General features: G+C 37.2%; 1 protein-coding gene across 3 annotated transcripts in view; it reads right to left on the bottom strand.

Moving 5' to 3' along the window:
* The window catches only part of MGAT4C (MGAT4 family member C), a 375,955-nt gene that overhangs the window by 121,763 nt on the left and 235,829 nt on the right, over nt 1-18,363 (bottom strand). Inside the window, exons 1-2 of one of the 3 annotated variants that reach the window (XM_072036942.1) lie at nt 17,448-17,661; nt 14,087-14,261 (exon numbers count right to left, since the gene is read on the bottom strand). The exons of 1 other annotated variant lie outside the window; for it this stretch is intronic. The gene's annotated coding sequence lies outside the window, so the exon portion shown is untranslated. Of the gene's footprint in view, nt 1-14,086; nt 14,262-17,447; nt 17,662-18,363 lie in introns of those variants that run through there. One more of the 3 variants, XM_072036954.1, reaches the window with a different exon arrangement.

Below are 18,363 nucleotides of genomic sequence, written 5' to 3'. Positions count from 1 at the left end.
AATTACTTCGCTGTGTAGTGCCTAGAGGACTCTAGAACTTTGAGGTCACAGATGACCTTCAAAGTCACAAAAGACAAAATGTTGAGGAAATAAAGGACTAAAATAGAATCACAGGATAACAGAATTATTAAGGTTGGAAAAGACCTCCAAGATCTTCTGTTCCATCTTTCCCCCTACCACCAATGTCACCTGCTAAACCATGTCCCTAAGCACCAAGTCCAACCTCTCCTTAAACATTCCCAGGGACTCCACCATTACCCCGGGCAACTTGCTCCAATGCCTGACTGCTCTTTCTGAGAAGAAATGTCTTCTAATTTCCAGACTAAAATTCCCCTGGTACAACTTGAGGGCATTCCCTCTAGTCCTATCACTAGTTATCTGCAAGAAGAGGCTGACCCCCAGCTCCTCACAAGTTCCTTTCACGTAGTTGTACAGAGCAATATGATCTCCCCTGAGCCTTGTCTTCTCCAGACTAAACAATCTCAGTTCCCTCAGCTGCTCCTCATGGGATGTGCATTCACCAGCTTCGTAGCCCTTCTCTGGACAAGGTTCCAAGGCCTTGATGTCTTTCTTGTAGTGAGGAGCCCAAAACTGAACACAATACTTGAGGTGCAGCCTCACCAGAGCAAGGTACAGGGGACAATCACCTCCCTGGTCCTGTTGTCTACACTATTCCACATACAAGCCAGAAGGCCATTGGCCGTCTTGGCCACCTGGGCACACTGCTGGCTCATGTTCAGCCAGCTATCAACCAATACTCCCAGGTCCTTCTCTGCCAGACAGCTTTCCAACCACTCATCTCCCAGCCTGTAGCATTGCTTGGGGTTGTTGTGCCCCAGGTGTAGGACCCAGCACTTGACCTTGTTGAACTCCATACAATTGGCAGCCCATCGGTCCAACCTATCCATATCCTCCTGAAAAGCCTTCCTACCCTTGAGCAGATTGACATATGCACCTAACTTGGTGTTGTCTGCAAACTTACTGAGGGTGCACTCGATCCCCTCATCCAGATCATCAAGATATTAAAGAGGACTGGCCCCAGTACTGAGCCATGGGGGACTCCACTAACGACCAGCTTCCAACTGGATTTAATTCCATTAACCATGACTCTTTGGGCCCAGCTATCCAGCAGGTTTTTAACCCAACGAAGCATATGCCAGTCCAAGCCATGAACAGCCAGTCTCTCAAGGAGAATGTTGTGGGAAACGGTGTCAAAAGCCTTACTGAACTCAAGGTAGACCACATCCACAGACATTCCCTCTTCCACTAAGCATGTCACTTTGTCATAGAAGGAGATAGAGGTTCATCAAGCAGGACCTGCCTTTCCCATGCTGACTGGGCCTGATCGCCTGGTTGCCCTGCAAGTGCCGTGTGATGACACTTAAGATAATCCACTCCATGAGCTTCCCTGGCACTGAGGTCAAACTAACAGGCCTATAGTTTCCTGGATCTACCTTCTGGTCCTTCTTGTAGATAGGTGCCATATTTGCTATCCACTCGTCAACTGGGACCTCCCCTGACAGCTGGGACTGTTGATAAATGATGGAAAGCGGCTTGGCTAGCTCTTCCACCAGTTCTCTCAGTGCTGTTGGGTGGAGGCCATCCGGCCCCATTGACTTGCATACATCTAAGTGCTGTAGCAGGTCGCCAAACATGTCCTCATGGATTCCACGTGGATTCCACAGAATCACTAAAGAAGGACTCCTAAGGAAAAAACACCTTGTCCTGGCCTCTCCTAAGGCGGTTCCAGGAAATCCTCAGCCTCCTTATCCAGGCCTGGAGCCCATCAAAATGAGTCATCAGAACAGCTTTTCTCCAGATCACATTTCAGAGTAAAAGGAGTCTCTGCCCAGGAGGACACATTATCAGAGAATCAAAGAATCACAGGCAGCAGATGAAAACAGTTCAGGATTGCACAGGACTCATTATGAGATGTTTAGGGGAGGAACCAAATGCAGGAAAAGGAAGAGGTGTAGATGATCTGGGGAGGAGCAAGTATGAGAAAAGAGAGGGCTAAAAGGATAAGAAAAGCCAGTGATGTGTAATCAGTTTGCCAGACAGTATGCTTACCTGGCTGTGTCCTGCACCTTGTCAGCACAGTCTTTCCTACCTTTCCAAACTCCATTCTGTCCACTTCCTAGGAGAGGATTCTTTGTTCCATGCTACCTGTGCACTCAGGACTCAGGAGCAGCAGCTGGTGTCAGACCTGGAGGGCAGCCTGGCCATAGCACAACCAGGAGCACAAATGTTGGTGTGACTGGCATTGAGGACCAAGCTGGTGAGCAGGTAATGTGGTCTGGGAGCAGGGAGTAGGTGAAGGTCTCAGAACGCCTGTCTTGATTGTGAGAGCACCTGTGTGTTTATACAGGCGAGAGCATAGGATGCTGACAGCTAGGGGGACTAGGATCCAAGGACAGCTGCTGGGCTGACATACTGAACTCTGCTGCTGGAGACACTCACATCACACATGGGTATTATCACTAGCGGACATCCACCCTGCTCATCTGGAAGGGGAGCAGGATGAGACCATTGGTGCTGTCTATATTCATGTGCTCTGAGTATCTGCCTGTGTGGTCTGTGTGGTCAGCTGCATATGTATGTGATGTATAGGTGTGCTCTGTGTGTGTGTGCCTACTAGGAATGCATCTTCAGCCTTGCTGCTGGCTGGGCCTGAGGACTCAGAGTGACAGCAGCCTTGAATTTCTCCAGCTGTTGGATCTGACTAGATACATTTTCCCTAACAAATTAAAGACTTTAACCCTTTTATGAAGAGTTTCCCTCTCATATGCCACCACACTGAGACTCCACTGTTGCACCCCACAACCTGTTCATAAATGAAAGACCCACTCACAAAGGAAAAAAAATCTCTCTTCAGTTAATCTGTCTGTTTGCTGCACTCTTCTCTTTCCTTTTTATATACTTAGACTGCATCTTGCCAGTGAGAACAATGTAGATGAGATAATTACTTGGACACAGGTCAATAATAGTAGGTCATGACTATATTAATGTGCATAAAAAATAACAAATAATGATCAGTTTAGAAAGAGGGATTCCCTGTTTTACCAGTACCTTTAACCAGGTCACAAAAAACACAATGAGTTTTTAATTGACAAAATTCTACTGCTTCATGTACTTAGAGAAAAGCTGTGTAATTTGAAAACAAAATTTAAAAAACAAAAAACAAACAAACCCACAAACCTTAGGTCTACACAACAGTACAACTGACTGAAAATGCATACAGGTGACACTTGTTTAAACATGATTACATTATTTTTTTTGGACTCAGAATGAATGAAGCAGAGGTTCACCTGAAGCCACAGTAGCTCAGGTTTCTTGAACCTTTGTCTTCATAGACCAAAATTTGCCTTAAAGTAATATATAAATATATATAATATTTAATTTTACTTCTTTTCAAATAAAAATATGATTGCTTGAAAGAGAATAAGGTTCTCAATATTATTTACTATATTGTTTATATTTTATTTACCAAATGAAGTATTTCCAGTTTTAGAAGCATTATCATGGAGCATGCATGCGTGTTTTCTTAGAGCAAGTATGAATTTCACATATAATATCTCTGAATATACTTCACAGAAACTATTTATTTTCCGGGGGGGGGGGGGGGGGGGGGGGAGCAACAACACAGTAATAGATTCAATGATTAAACTGTATTCCAAACTTTTTTTTTTTTTTTGAGCTGCACAAGATACACTTTTGAAAACATAACAGAAAAAGCTTTGTCTGCCTATTTTAAAGCTACTCAAAAAGTGTTTTACTGATAACATTAAATATTGATTAGCGTTATCAGTATATAACACCTCACCACTTAAAAACTACAGGAGCAAAACCACACAAAATAGAACATTTACTAAATAATTACAAAAGGAACAAAAGAAATTACCATCAAACTGCTGTAATGCAAAGCACAAGGAAACACTACATGAGTCTGAAGAACTCGTTCTTGAATACTTGTTCTTGAAGATACTAATCTGTCATCTACTTCCTCCTGATTTGAACAGGTTTTACAGTTTGCACTCTAAGAATCAGAGAATCACAGAATGGTTAGGGTTGGACCTCTGGGGGGTCATCTGGCTCCTCTCTTGCTCAAGCAGGGCCACCTAGATCAGGTTGCCCAGGACCAGGTGGCTTTTGAAGATCTCCAGGAAGAGAGACTCTACAAACTCTCCAGGGAACCTGTTCCAGTGCTGAAGTCACTCGCACAGTAAAGAATTGTTCCCTGATGTTTTGTTGGAACCTCTTGTGTTCCAGTTTGTGTGCATCCCATCTTGTCCTAGCATTGGGCACCACTGAAAATAGCTTATCTTGGTCTTCACTGAATCCTCCCTTCAGGTATTTGTACACACTGATAAGATCAACTGTGAGTCTCCTCTTCTCCAGGATGAGCAGTCCTAACTTATAGGAGAGGTGCTCCATTCCCTTGATCATCTTGGTTGCCCTCTTTTGGACAAAGAGAAGACGAGCTCATTTTTCTTACAGCATTGCAAGAGAGCAGGATGACAACCAGCCGAACTCAAAAGCCAAATGACTGTGTTGGGACAGTTATACCTTGAACACAGCAGAAATGATCACTGAGAAAGAAGAAAGTCACAGGGTGTTTGCTTACCTTGTAGCAAAGCAGTAACAACACTAAACAAGTATATCTGATTTTTCTTAGTTTGAGAAGACCATAATGGAACTGAAGTAAAGTACCAAAACAGTAGCGATCAGATATCATTGAAGAATGTAAATCCAAAAATTAAAAACTGAAACCTAGCAGTTTAAAACAGGATCAACAAGTGGGCTGTTATCTATATATATACATATATATATATTGAATAAATATAGATATAATAGGTAATAGATATATAGAATATAAATAGATATAGAATAGATAAAGATATAATAGGTAATGCCCTTATTATTCTGAATCATAACAACATGAGGCAAACTGTGTTTATTTAACGCACTAAAAACTTTACTAGCACATTAGATACACAAATCATGCCTCTAACTGCAGGTCAAATGAGATCTTCAATGGGAATTCTGTATGGATAAAGCAGAACACATAATGCACACTGGGAACTAGGTTTATAATCTTTTCTGGCTTGTTTCTTTACTTGAATCTGTGTATATGAATTTGTCTGATTAAAAACAAAAACCTCTGCATTTCATATATCACTTTCTGGTATCTATGAACCACCTGTGGTCCACATAGTGCAAGCTGAGAAACACTGGAATAGCAGAATAACTTAAAGGCATGATCACTAGACAGGAGAGAAGGGTTAGGGACAAATATGACTGAATAGGAGAAAAGTGGTAATGGGCAATGTTAGAAATAAATATATAAATAACAACAACAGGAGTATTAAAACACTAGTCAAGAAATGCAAGTGAAATCAAATAGACTAACTATAGGCTAGTGGGAAGCTGTCTGCATGAGAAGAAAGTTCTATTCTCGCTGCAAGGCTTATCTGGAAAAAAACTTCTATCTACACAGAACTGTTGAAGAAACTTTTTTTATAAATTTGTATCTTTTGTTTCTTAAGTTATCTCCAAATGAAGTGAACACTTACGACATTTTTACTAGCCCTGAGACAGATTAAAGCTTTAGGAACACCACCTCACCACCCAGTCTGCTCATGCTACTTGGCCACTGGCTTCTGCCAGACAACACACGGTGATGGAGGTCCTGATCCGGTTTTTCTTTCACTGTCTTTGTCTCTCGCCATAGGTTTTCACAAAACTTGAAATGTTCTTAACTAAATTTTGGCTTTCTCTGTTTAACTAGGGGAAAGTAGCAAGCATCTATCATAAAAAGCAGACAAGTAATATTCTCTTTAGAAAACAGAGGTGCTCTTTGAAGTGGTAAATGAACTACAGATAAGTTATTTGGGGTATCATAGATACCAATTAAATATTTTTCACTGATCATAACTGAATATTGACTTTTGAAAGGTAAGACAGCATAAAGGTTGAAGTGTAAAGTATATAGAGATCACTGTGGAAAATGAGATTCATGAATGAATAACTGATTAGTTTCAGAATGGAGTACGTAAGTCTGTGCCTCTGGGCATGTTAAATTGAATTTGCCTGCTGATTCTGCTGGAAATCCACATTAGCACCAAAATTGACACTATATAGGCACTATTTTCGGATGAACAAATTATATTTGTAAACCTGAAGCTATATTGTAATGATACTTGTGATGAAATTGGAAGTCAATCATAAGATTTCATCTAATATCTTATAAATCCAATCAAATTTTGCTGCTGCAAAAGTAGACAGTGCAGTGCTGAAAAAGTATAACTCATATGACTAAAGTTGGCCTTTATTGGCATAACCACTGAAGAGCTCTCACCTATGCAATCTAGCATTCAACTGGAAAGCAGCATCAACAAATCTTTTCCAAGGCTGCCTGAATTACCTCACTACTGTTTACCAAATCAAATCAGAAATTAAAGAAAAAACAACAACAACAACAACAACAAAAAACAACAAACACAAAAACACAAAAACAAACAAACAAACAAAACATTTTCAGCATCATCTTTATTTTTATTTCAGCAAGACTTGAATAGCAGCTATTCTATCAAGGTCTCATTTTTATATCTCTATATTATAAAAGATAAAATAATGGTTTTATTGTTACAGTATCTTGTTAATGATTAAAATGATTTCCAGTTAAGAAAATTAACTATGTTTTACCAGACACTGTCCTTTTCTTCAATGTTATTTTCTGAGTTTTTAATGGACTAATTCTATTAATAATTCCGTAAGTGATGTTTTAAAAAATGTGCAGAAAAATGAAAGCAAAGTAGAACTGTAATTTAAGACATGCTGTTATGAGTGATTTGCAGTCAGTCTTTTTGCAAGACAAAGGAGTGGTTTACAGGGTTGCTGAGAGCACAAATACAGAATGAAGCAGATGTCAGTCAAATTTCTTGGCTCTGACTGATTGCTAAAAATTATGAGAAGAGAGTTCAGTTACGTATCAATTAATTTAGTTAATATAAGTAATAAGCAACTCTTTCAAACTGCATATGGATGGGTTCCCTGGTGACATCTAGGTATAGGGGAACCTAGGCCATGAAGAAACCACTAGGTGTGTGGGTCATGTCCTTGATTTGAATGATCAGGGGAAGAGGATCTCCTCTCACGTTTTGCTGTGGGTCTTTCTAGGCATTTTTATTAGTTCTGAATCTTCATGTCCAAAACATCAGAGGGCTTTCTAAAGCTGCTGCAGGCAGACCTCAGAGCTCTAAGCTATGTAGCTTTGAGCCACCAACAAGAAAACCTATCAATACCAAGCATTCTTCACTATCAATAATTTTTAATATATATTTTTTTCTTATTTATTTGGCCAAGCAAAAAGAAAAAGTGGTTCTAAGAGGTCCTTAAAAGATCAAAGATCTCCTCACAACCCTTACTGTTGTGATGATATTTTAGGTAAATGTGTACTCAAGTACTGTGTGCAGTTTTGGGTGCCACAGTTCAAGAAAAATATAAAACAGTTAAGAGAGTATCCAAAGGAGGGCTATGAAGATGGTACAGGGTCTGGAAGGCAAGATGTATGAGGAGCAGCTGAGATCCCCTGGTTTGTTCAGCCTGGAGAAGAGAAGACTGAGGGGAGACCTCATTGTGATCTACACTTTTCTCTCATGGGGAGCAGAGGGGCAGGCACTGTTCTCTGCTTGCTGTTGACTAGTGATAGGACCCAAGGGAATAGCCTGAAGCTGTGACAGGGGCAGTTCAGTCTGGATATCAGGAAAAAGTTCTTCACTGAGAGATTGGTCAGGCACTGGAACAGGCTTCCCAAGGAAACGGTCCTGGCTCTGAGCCTGCCAGAGTTCAAGTGTTTGGATAATGCTTTCAGATTTTGTCTGATTTTTTGGGTGGTCCTTTGAGGACCCAAGAGTTGGACTTGGTGATCCTTGTAGAACCCTTCCAATATTCCAACTCAGGATATTCTATGATTCTATGTAAATATTTTAAAGTCACACTGTAATCTCCAAGTTGTAATTTTTATATCTTGCAGAAATATTTGCAATAATTTTTAATACAATGGAAGGAGTGGTTAAGCCATTAATTATTTTTAAATTTGCATGTGTGTTTATGATGGGCTTTTATTGGCTGATTAAAAGATGTCGTTTTGAAACTGTTAGTCTCAGAGTACACCTCCCTAAAGTAGTGAGTTTGCATTGATGGAAGTTGAGACTCACAATAGGCTGTTAGTCAATATAAAATATGTACAGGAAATCAAAGAGAAGTTAAAAAAAAATCAATTTGTCACTCTAATACTCAATAATCTGATATTCTAAAATGAGAAAATCTGTTCATAAGAGCACAGGGCCACAGAAACTCAGGAAATGTGTGTACTGACATTGGCGAAAGCAGCATGAATCAAAAGGCAAAAGTGCTTCCATTTCATATACACAGAGGATCGCAGATTTATCTTACCTTTCATAAATCAGTTATGATAGTTAACTTTTTAAAATGTGAAGTCAAGTGAAGCAAAAGTTTTGTTTTTTGTTTTTTCCCCTCATACACCAGGCACCAATTTCTTTCTACCCAGAGACCTGAATAAAGATAAATATGCTCACTTGAGAGTGCATTCCAATTAGTACTTCTCCAGACAACTTCTCTTTCTGAAGAGACAAATATCTTTTAGTGTATCTTTGCTTTTAAATAGGACTTACAGACTTTTCTCTGACAACAGTCTGCTCAAGAAATGTGTGAGAAATCTGTGTGAAAGGCTTGTGCCTGTCCTGGGTTACAAGTGATTGTAGTCACAAACTTCTACCCAGGGAAAAGCCACCACAACAAATATCTTCAAATTTTCTTCATGTTCTCTGTCCTTCACAGAATAATTTTATTAATCAACTTTAAGGTACAAAGAGTAGTAATGTAGACTTACAGATAAGGAGTTCACAGTAGTGTAAGAGACCTTCATGCCAAATATACCATTAAAGATATTTTTTGTGATTTAAGAAAGTGCCACTTTAAAAGTGGCACCAAACCATTAAGAGAATGGTGCAGACTAATATATACTCTGAGTAAGATTTCTCACAGAGCATAAGGTCAAGTTAAGACCGCTTATTTTAGACAGTAAGTTTAAGTATTATACCACATAAATTACAGATGATTAGTGCACAATGCAGATTACCTGTACGAGATGCCCTGTACGTACCAGTTAAATGTCTTTGAGTGACTATCAATTAAGTTTATATGCTGAACACAGAATCACATTAAGCTGTCCACTGTGTCTAGCTGTGGGGTAGACACAGACTGTGGTTTGCATCGCTGTCCTAGTTTCCAGTCATCCAGACCAACTACTGGAGTGCCCAATGTCACCTGTTTTTTGTTTGTTTGTTTGTTTTCTGTTAGAGGCCTGGGGTTCTCATCCTGAAGAGAACTTGCTCATAATACACAAACAAGGTCTATGGGATGTAAATACACCAGGGATGTATTTTGTATTAAATATTCATGGGGGAAAAAAATCCAAAATAATAGTTTTTCATTCTTCAGAGTACTACAAAGCTCAGTGCTAACTGATTTTCTACATAGCCAGAATTCATATATTACTGTATTCCTGTTACACAGCCATAATTAAGTGGCTGGTTGAGAAGAGCACTGTCTCCACACTGTCTGCTGGTATGTAATATGATCCTGTAAAGACAACAACATAGGTTTCAATGCTTTCAGGGTGAGAATCACCTAGAACTCAGATGTTTAATTTCCTATTAAATTTCCAGAATCCTGTCATCTCATTAAACAAAAGAATGGAGCTGCTTAAAAGATTTTACCTCAAATGTAATACAGTTCCTGGAACGTAATATAGAACATACTTTGGAAATAGAATGCTCAGTATGAAGCCAAGTTAAAAATGATCTTTCTAATGCATCCAAACAACAGAAAATGAGTAAAGCTGTCCATAAAGGAAGTGCAATTTTAGCTAAAATATATAGTTTTAGTCTCTGGGTTCATCTGGAGGAATGTAGTAAGCAAAATCTAATCAATTATATTTTATTGTCTGTAAAATTAAATATATTTATTTATATTGTAAATGTCTGTCATAGTCTTTCTTCTTTCTCGAATTTCTGAAAGTCTTAGCAAAGTCAGTCTAACCATTTCTCTTAGTATATCTTTTCTGGAGCTCAGATAGTCTGTTGCAGTTTTGATGTGAAGCATTGTAAAGTCCAGGAGGGAATTCAACTGCAAGAGTGCAAGAAACAGATGCTTCTTCTCTCTGTCACAGGAAAGAAGTTAACAAGCCCACTGAGGGTTTGGGTCTGCTTATTCTGTTGTCTACTTCTAATTTAGAGGTAACCTAAAGGTCTCTCTCAGCTACAGGGAAGAAACAATTACCCAGCCCAGGAATGAAACATAACCTGTTAGAAAATTTTGGTTAAGCAGACAAAGAAATTAATCATTTTAGAGATCTTCAGCCTTTAGAAATTTTACCTCTTCTGGAAAAGTTTCAATGAATTATCAATACTTCAAAACACCCATAAAAAAAAACAAAAACAAAAACAAAAACAAAAACCAGGATAGACAGGATACAAAGGTGTCTTACTAAATCATATTTATGTGAGCTAAATTAGAACATAGGCAAAACTAACTGTAAAAACTTGGAAGATATACTACATCTATAAGTGCATATGAAATGCTGAGCATGTTTTAGGAAATGTTTTATAGACTGTGTCCTCATAGTACACTGTCCATGAAATGTATTACCTCCATGGTTCATTCCATAGTGTAGTTCTAAAAACTGCAATTTTGAAGGTCCTTCCTGGCATCCCTCTGGAAAAGGACAGACATTCTCCAGCTCAGTTGATAATAGTCATCAGAGCTCTAGAGATACAGTTAAACTCAATTCCACTGTTTGTTTACTTGAGAAATTATATTTACTCTACATCCCCAACTAATAACTTTTGAAGACATCAGTCAGACATCTTGGGGACAACTGTCTCGGGGACATGAGGACAACATGTTCTACTGAAGTAGAACATGGTAACTCTACTGTTACTCTCTGTACTCTGTGTTGGAGGACCCTGAAAGGAGAGGCACTGAGAAAGACAGTTCTCCTGGTATGCTAGTGAGGGTACTTATTATTACCAGTTAGCACAAGTCAGTACTTGTTACTTGTTACTTCTGCAGAAAGAAGAATGGCTTAGTTTTACAACCAGAGATAACAAGAAATCTTAGTAAAAAACACTTAAAAAATCAGTCAAATGACGTAAACTCATAGGAAATCAAGTACCGTTATTTCTAGGAGTCATTAACACATTTGGCTGTTGCTTCCTTCCTCCCCTCCCCTCGATCCTACATGAACTATAAGATGAAATGATGAAGAAAGATGTTATAGCTCCTACTGTTCTTAGTACATGGGGTGCTGCAATAATCACAAGAACAATGGCTTTAAATAAATTTATTGAGAAATTTGGGTGTTTGGGAGCATGGGAAGATGTAGATATCTCTAAGTATTCTAATGTCATTAATTTGGCAAGAATTATTACCAAATATTGGTTTCCAAAGTACATATTTTTGAACCTGAAAAACAAACATACAAAAAAACTAGATAATAAACATTTTAGAAATTAGGTTTGGAAGCAAAGTGAAGGCATGAAAGTAAAGCAATCCTTTGGGAAGTGAGGCAGTGTTTCTAAAATACTTCAGTAAATTTTTAAAATTGCATTTTACTAGTATAGTAACATATGATAACATGAATTCTACTATATAAAACCCATGAATTGATGTTTCTTCACTTCAGCTTTACTTTACTGAGATATCACTAAGCCTCCTTTTGTTTTGCCATGTGACTGCATCTGACATTTTAGAAACCAAATCAAAATAATTTGCCCCGATTTCTATAAAAGAACAATATTGTTAAAAACAAACAAACAAATGCACACACGTACACACATACAAAAATCTAACTTATTAAAATATCTCACCACTGAAAGTCATGACATCTTTGTACTGTTATTTTCTGTCTAGTTACTGATATGTAGGATCCAGATGTCTGCTCTGCCTTTACAAATGAAAACAAGGGTAACTGAGAGAATGACTTCAACACACCCCTTGTCAGTGCTACAGACCATTAGCAATGCTATAAATAGCATGATCAAATCCCAGATTGCAGATTCAGTCATAAAACTGTCTACATTTCATGCTGATTCAAAGGGGCAGCAGCATTAACTGCAATCATCAAGGAATGTGACATCTCCACAGTATTTTCTACAGCTCACTGATCTGGTGACAGGACTATTGTTAAAAATTAATGGAGACCATCAGATGTGGCTAAGTACAGCTTGGCAACTGTGAAAGCCATATTTCCCATTTGTGAGTGATAATGTGATATTATTCTATGATAGATTGCATCAGATTATTTAGATTATGTTTCATTCAAAAGGTAGTAAATCTTCTTACTCCTTTGAAATTTGACCATAATATTTTATTTAATTGTTACATTTATAAGCTGAGGAATGGGTGGGAAAAAAGCATTTTCATATTGTATTCTAATTCTAATTTCACTCTTTTGGCAATATGGATGTCCACATTCTCTTTATCCACTTGTCTTTACCTATAAGAATTCACTTCTCAGCTAAATAACATTCTCAGGAAATCCAAATCCCAAATCCCAAGTTTATGATTCTGATTGCTAATAGGCAATATCTCTGTGCATTGTATCGGGTAGTTTCCAGCCTGCGTTTATAAGAGCATCTATGTTTGATACATTCTTAGTAGCTTATGTGTATGCATTTTTAAACTGGAATAAAGTATTCAAACAAAACCATTGGCCTGATTTGCTGAATGAAATTCTATGGGCTCTTTTACACAGAGTGGCAGACTAAACTATCATACAATTCATATTAAGATTGCTTAAGACCTGTACAGAAAAGCTGATCCAAAAGTATGGACTGAAGTACAGGCTGATTGCCCAATATTCCTGTTTAAAAATAGCCATTTACAGTTACTTAGAAGATGGATAGACACTGACCATTTGTCCTGAAATTACAGATAACAGACACCTGATTCTGTTGTCAAAGAATGAGACCAGGCAAGGGACATTTTTTTGTCCATAATTAATAGTTGGAATGTCTGAGGATTCCCTAATGTGCAGAGACTTGAAGGAATGAAAAAGAAAATTGTTGTGCCTTTTAAAAAGAAAAATCCAATTAACTTTAGCCGCATTGTAATACTTTGAAAATATGAGGTGTATATGAGCAATAGATAGAGTCTCCAAACGAATGTCCAGGAATAGCAATAAGAGGAGCTTTAAGTGCAGGGAGTAATGCTTGACTGATTGAAAAAGATAGAGCATGCTTCCCCTCATTGCTAGCTGTGAAACTATGCTTCCTAAATATTTACATTATTAGCAAATATCTGTGGAACCTCAAAGTCTTGGGCCAAGCACTCTGGTCAACTCCCTTGCTGCTGCAGAGAGGGAATCCTGAGCCTTTCCAAGAACTGTGACTCCAATGCGAAGGAAATGATGGGTAAAATTATTTGTGTGTTTGTTTATATTACTGGTGAAATTCACTCCTACTCAGAAATCTTAATGATCTCAATTAGATCATATTTAAAAGCCTGGAAGTTAGACATATAATCTAAAGTTTTCAGGAAAGTTGTCTATATGGAGTACATTTGACCCGTCAAGAGTGTGATTTAGCCCATCTCTCTAAAGTAATTTTCTTAAGGATTATATGAATTATTATTTGAAGATCCTTCTTTCTCTTGTAGATTATAAGAGGAACCTTGCTGACTGAAATTAGTTAAGTTTATTACTCTCACTAAAATGAAGAAATGACTCTATGCACTGACCATGCCACATTCTTATGCTGTAAATATACAATTATAGAAACAAAAGGGTCTCGTTATATGTAGGCAAGGATCAAAAGTGAGCTTGCAAAACCCCCTTAAAATCTAGGCTGTAAATCTTTGCTCATGATCTTCTATTAGTGCAATCTTTGTGTATCAGGACTTCCATTGGACTTCATGTGAAACTCTAAACAAAACAAAACAGGAAACAAAATAGGAAACAAAATGTTGTCAATCTGTACTGTGCGACAGATGCATGGTCTACCTTATTGGTCCTCTAATCACAGACAGATGACCTATTGGAGGGCATCCAAGGTCCACGCTGTTCATATCTCTACATATCTTGACATCTTTTCAAAGGAATACTGTTACTTGGAGGGACAGATGCAGATTTCCCACAGTAGAAATACTCTTTGTAATCTTTGTTCTCTTTGACTTTGCTGTCAGATAAACAACAAGGAAAAATAAATTAAAATAAGAAAATAAAGTAAGAAAATAAGAAAAAAAAATAATTCTGAAGTAAAACCTATCTATCCATTTACTGTTTGTTTGTTTGGGTAATGAAATAAAAGCAGACAAAGGATAGAGGCATAGAATAATCTCTTGATCCCCCTTCCCTAGCACCTTTATACATAGCAAACATCAGAGTTCTTAGGATGGACAAGGAGACTGACTGCACAGCAAGGTATTATGGCTATTTTTATAATATAGGAGTTCACATAGAAGCCTCCATGTTTGTTTATCCTAGATAAACAAACAAAAAAAACAAAACAACTGGCATTTGGGCCAAGGCTTGGAGTATGAATGGACTCTCTTTCCTGTGCAAACTGGATACAACAGAAAATATACCATTAGAATCCTCTTTAATTTGTACTTTCTAGGGTTAACTTTTTTTAGCCTGTTACAGAGGAACAATAATTTCTTTTATTTCATGTTTTTACTACTGGTGATACAGATACTTTTTCAACAATCACTGTAATTAGCATACTTATGCTTACCTGACATATATATTTTCATTGAGAACTTATAAATTTATTTATAAAAAAAAAATCCCTTTCATCATATCACTCAAAAATGATCTGACAAGAGATGTGAGTATCTTGTGTAGGAGGAATGACTCAAATCTTCATTGTAAGGTTTGTTACCTGATGCCATTGTGAAAATCTATGAGTTGACTCATTCATAGAAAATAAAACAAACAAAATGACCTGTTTTTAAGATCAAGGATCCTAATGTGAATTCTTCCTGATGAGATACTAATATAATATAGACTTCATAGAGCATGCCTTTTGGACATAATGTGTCATTCAAGCACAGGACAGGGAGAACTCTTCCCCAGACTAATGGTCAATCTACTGTTCAGTTCATATGCCCGCATTATCATAATTATCTTAATTATTCTGAAGATAAACCAGAGCTTTCAACACTATTTTTTTTCACCTGAGGACTGTGGTTTTCCACATTTTTTTTTTATTAAGGTAAATTTAGTTTCTGATTGAAAGTAAGCAAAAAACATACCAATATTTTTTTCCTATAAAATGGTCTTCTAGAAAAGGACTTTTTGTTTCCATTTGAAAGATTAAACTAAATTAGAATGCTTCATTTCCCATATGATTTGCTTGCTCTCTGCTTGGCTTATCATATCATTAAGTATCCTTGGCTTGCATAGGTCTATTATTAATATCTGATAAAGCAATGTACATTAATATTCAAAAGGACTAATATATTAAAAGCAGTTTTTGAATGCTTTGGATCAGACCATTGTGAGTATCTAGCAAATCAGCATTAAATCTACATTTTATTCATCACTCAGTATTTTGGCAGAAATTACACATAATTTGTTCATATGTGGATTTTGGTTAAACCAAGCAGGAACAAAAATATTGTAAGCTCTGACATGAAGCTTATCAATAAAGCATGGAAAAACTCTTTGGACTTATGCAATGTGTAGATAGTAGAGGTTCAAATACATTTACTTTTTAACTCAAAAACAATTAATTGAAAAGAATGCCTGCAAGGCTGGCATACAATAATTATTAGTTAAATTTGATAACTACCTAAGAAAGAAGGGTAAGATAGTAAAATGCAAAATACTCCACTCCTTGGAGTCCATGGTGAGCCCACCTTTGGACTGGAATATCTGGGAATATCTGGCTTTTTTTAGTGGAAAGGCAACAGACCATTATGAAGGTATCACCTTAACAAATGCATGTTATTCTAACTCCATCCATAATAAAGCTAGGGCATTTAAGAGAAGCTTGGGATAGTTTAGGCACATTAATTTGCGGATCTAAATTAATAACAATAAATATTAGGAGCTGCAAAAACAAACTTATAGTAGTAGAAAGTGCAAAAATATAACAGGGCTGAGAAACCGTACTCTCTTAAGTGGCATTTGAGCTGAAAATAGCTTATCCTTCTGATACTGATTAGAGAAAACCTAGTCATAGCTTGACTGAATGACAATATATCTCAATTTTACTGGCATTTATAAAACTAATTACATAGGTCATTATTTAAAACTTTGTGTCATACAATCGTGGATTACTAAAATAAATGCAGCGAGTTATTATGTGGCCTAGGTATTTAGTGAATTCTAATCAAAAAGAAAAAAGAAAAAGCCATCAGGCTTTTAAATTAACTAGAGTCTGCTATTTATTACCTCCTCTTAGGTACACTACTTGACTAGTTAAACTGGTTATTGGATTCTTCATACAGTAGCCCCTGAACTCCTTCAGTCAATTAAATCCTTTATTGCATCTGATTTGTCAATGTCAGCGTCAATTCTAATCTCTTAAATCCACATCAGTGTAGAAGCTTTAAATTCTATTGCAAAATTAGAAAGTTGCACAGACAGAATCCCTCCCCTCTTTCTCTGTGCAAACCATAGAACTGTTAACAATATGAAGGATATAATCACTTCTTCAACCTCTATATATACTCTCAAACAACTACAAAGTGAGACATTTATTTTAATGCTTACTACAAATTAAAAAGGGAAAAGAATACAAACAAAGAAAACTATGCTGGGTGGTTTGTATAGGCATATTGTACATTGAACACTTTTAATATTTGACTCAGTATTTTATTACTTTAAATTATAGAAATTGGCAGAACAAAGTAACTATAACTTATTCTAGAACCTGAAACTTGGACATCTTGGTATTAATCTTCATGATTTTGAACTAATTTCTGCAAAAGTATTCCACAATATTTTTTAAAATTGATATTATATAAAAATCTTTCTCTTTAAATCCCTCCATTTCTTTGTTCATCAACAAAAGCTAGATGTCAAAGTAAAAACACAGGTATTAAAAGAAAGGAAAAAAATACATGAATTAAATTATTGGTCTGAGTGACGATCTTGTCAGCCTAATCCTCTTTAGTTAACATGAAGTGCAGCATAAACACCCAAGCTATTTATTTCCATACTGTAGAGTTCGCCAGATACAGATTTGCTTTTCCTTTAAAATATTCCTTTTTTAAAGCATCTCCCTTCTGTCAATAGGAGCTACTCTTTACATATTATAGCCTTGTAAACCTCTAACTATGAAAGCAATTCCCCTTACAAATTAGGCATATCTCCTTTATTCCAAAAGAGAAGGTAAAACAGACCAGAGTCTTACCAGACACAGGGAAAACAATTGGTTCAGCTCGATCCGGCCGTGCCGTCTGCAAGCCGGCGGCGTGAGCGATGCTTGGGCCTCACACAAAAGCAAGATAATTGGCTCTCGACGAAGAGCTGTAAGCATCCATCACGGCAGCACTGGTGCCGAGGCTGGGAGCTGCCCCGGCCGGGCTGGGTGCTCCCGTGCAGGATGATGTCAGACACATCAACTGGGCGTCCTCTCATTGGCTTCTCTCACCTGGAATCATACCTTAACCCTAAACTGCCAGCCACGAATTGCAATGTGTTTCTCTAACCATTATATGTATATGCTCGAGAGGTTTTATTTATTATTTTATTTTGTTTTGTTTTGTTTTATTATTATTTTTTTTTTCTTTCATGGAGAGGAAATTGTAGAAAGAGTCCCCAGTCTCGGTGGGGGGTCTGTCCCCCACCCCTGGGGAGCAGGGGTGGCAGGAGCTCACTACTTTGTCATTGAAGACAGCAATTAAAAAAAAAAAAAAAAAAAAAAAAAAAAAAAAAGAGTCTAAAAACTAATTTACCTAAATTATTAAACTAGACCCCCAGGGAACTGCATTTTCATAATCTGTTTACTAAATGACAATAATCATGAAATATTGTACAGAAAAGGTATTAAAGGAAAGGTTAACTCACGCAGCACCTGGAGAGCTCACTTTTTTAATGACTTTACATTGCCACCTCTTAAGACATGAGATATAATAAAGGTACACACTGAAAAAAGGTGTAAATTCAAAAACATCACACTGTTTCCAGGTGCATTATTGTGTCTTTGTAAGCATGTAAAACTACCAGCATAAGTAAAGAAATAAAGAAATGCACAAATGTAGATACGCACTTATTCTTTGAATGTTAAGTAGACAACCCAGACATTCTCTGGTAAATGAGACATAAAC

This window comes from Anas platyrhynchos, chromosome 1, assembly GCF_047663525.1.
Source record: "Anas platyrhynchos isolate ZD024472 breed Pekin duck chromosome 1, IASCAAS_PekinDuck_T2T, whole genome shotgun sequence".
Lineage (NCBI taxonomy): Eukaryota > Metazoa > Chordata > Aves > Anseriformes > Anatidae > Anas > Anas platyrhynchos.
The sequence above is the reverse complement of the archived record's forward strand: the minus strand, read 5'-3'. Positions and strand labels throughout refer to the sequence as shown.